Genomic DNA, 2,555 nt, shown 5'->3' on the forward strand with positions numbered 1-2,555 from the left:
CGCTCCCTGGGCCCCCTCATCGCTTCCCATGGCTTCTCCTACCACTTCTACGCTGATGATGCCCAGATCTTCCTGTCTTTTCCCTCTTCTGACCCTCTCATCCCTTCACGCATCTCTTCCTGCTTGTCTGCCATTTCCGCCTGGATGCACTCGCACCACCACAACCTCTCCAAATCAGATATCCTCTTTTTCCCCCACTCTTCCTCACCTTCTGCTGACCTCCCCATCTCGATCCCCTTGGAATCCACCACACTCTCTCCTTCTTCTTCCGCTAAAAATCTAGGAGTCACCCTCGAACCTGCGCTCTCCTTCTCCCAGCATATCACCACGCTAACACGCAGCTGCAGATTCTTCCTGAGCAACATACGCCGGATCCGTTCCTTCCTCACCGACTACTCAACTCAGCTACTCGTCCAGTCACTGGTCCTCTCCCGCCTGGACTACTGCAACTCCCTCCTGGCTGGCCTGCCTGCATCCACTACCCGCCCACTCCAGCTCATCCAGAACTCTGCGGCTCGTTTGGTATTCTCTCTGCCACGATTCGCACACGCTACTCCACTGCTCCGCTCCCTCCACTGGCTCCCGATAGCGGCACGCATTCAGTTTAAGACTTTGACCCTCACCTACCGCTGTCTTGATCACACTGCACCAAGCTACCTTCAGTCACTCGTCTCTCCATACATCCCCACCAGACCACCGTGCTCCTCCAGTGCCAGAAGGCTAACTCTGCCTCCTCTCCACTCTCCTTCCTCCAGAGCCGCTCCTTCTCATCCCTGGCCCCTAAGTGGTGGAACGACCTGCCCAACGAAGTCAAAACAGCAGAGTCCTTGACCTCATTCTGGCGCATCTCTTCCAACAGCACTTGTAATATTAGTCCTCTATCCCTGCTAGATAGCACTTCAGCTTATTATGCTCCTCGCGTTCTTGATTGTTTTCCTCCTTGCTCCCTTTCCCGTAGCCCTAGTCTGTAACCCTACATCTTGACAGCACTTAGCTTTCACCGTCCAGGATGTAGGAAGTCTCTTACTGTACTTGTGTAAATTGTAATTGGAATTTGTAAAATGTATTATTTTGAATTGCTATGTTTTAGCTAAGTTGAATTTGTAATGATTGATGCCTTGTACTTCTCTGTATTTTTGCACTTATGTTGTAAGTCGCCCTGGAACAGGGCGTCTGCCAAGAAATAATAATAAAAAAAAAAAAAAAATAATAATAATAATAATAATAATAATAATGTGATAAAGTATGTTTTTCTTGTAACTTCGGTTTGACATAACTAGACATGCATGCATTCCTTGCACTGTTCACTAGATCATACTTTGGCCTTTAGCATGCACTGTGTCCTCTGGGAGGAAGTTAAATCATCAGTTTGCTAAAATGTCATTTTATATTTCAGTCCTTATTGATGTGCGTCATTTTAATATTCTCTATGAGCATAGACATACAAACAACCAAAAATGCATCAATCATATTGGGTTATGGTACTGTTACTATGGGAACAATGGTATTCACTTTTAAATAATGCTATACTATTCTAAGTTAAAGTAATTATGTAAATTGAGTATATCTACAGAATCGGGACTAAATCAAAAGTTTCATCAATTTGCCAATCACCTATTTTAAGTGGTTGATAGTGAGTTTGCATTAGACAGAAGGATGGATAGCAAACATTGAGGGGGTTCATTTTCTAGATATAGGTCCCTATGTTCAACTGAGTTAATTATTAGTTCAGTCAAGTTATAATGAGTTTGATGAAAGCTCTTTCCTTTTTTTCCTCCATTTGTTTGTACAAGAAAAAGGGAAGGATTGTTTTAAAGAAGTATTTGGGATACATGTAAACTAGCTATTGCCGTGAAGGTTTCCTAACAATGTATATTTGTCTCATTAGTATTCATATGCAAAACAGAAAAAAAAGAAGAAATGACCCTTCAATGTATAATGCAATAATTATAATCACCGTTCTAGCACAAGCATGCCCCCGACTGACCTTCCCTAATTTATATTTTATCTCCTTCTTAATCTTTGTGTGTGAAGTCTTAACCCTGAGTAGCATCAACATCCACTTAATGCCATGTGTCATTGTTGCTTTTTCTACCAAACATTACCATCTCAAATTATGCTAATTTGACAATACAAACCAACTTAGCATAGAACTCTGTAATGTATGTAGTGACATTTTAAAAACTACTTTGACAAGTGACCTCTGACTGATGTGACATCACCTAATTATTATGTTCCCCAGAGACTGTGTTGCTCACAGCTGTTTTTACAAATGTCAAGAACGACAGCTATAAACAACAGACAGTGATCCTAAAAGGGTTCAATCCTGGATTGCATTTATAATAAGGATATTTTTTTTGTTTTCAGGCAACTGGATTTAGAAAATTGCTGAGATTCATGTTGCTGTTGTCTGTTTGACAGTACAGGCACAATTTGGTTCCAAAATGCTTATAAACTTGTTTAAATAAGTGTTTTATGTATTTAAATATCATCCCCCCAAAGGTCAGTCACAGAATTTGGATAATGAGAAAAGTTGAGAATTTGTGAACTCTTGT

The sequence above is a fragment of the Amia ocellicauda genome, chromosome 10, assembly GCF_036373705.1.
Source record: "Amia ocellicauda isolate fAmiCal2 chromosome 10, fAmiCal2.hap1, whole genome shotgun sequence".
Lineage (NCBI taxonomy): Eukaryota > Metazoa > Chordata > Actinopteri > Amiiformes > Amiidae > Amia > Amia ocellicauda.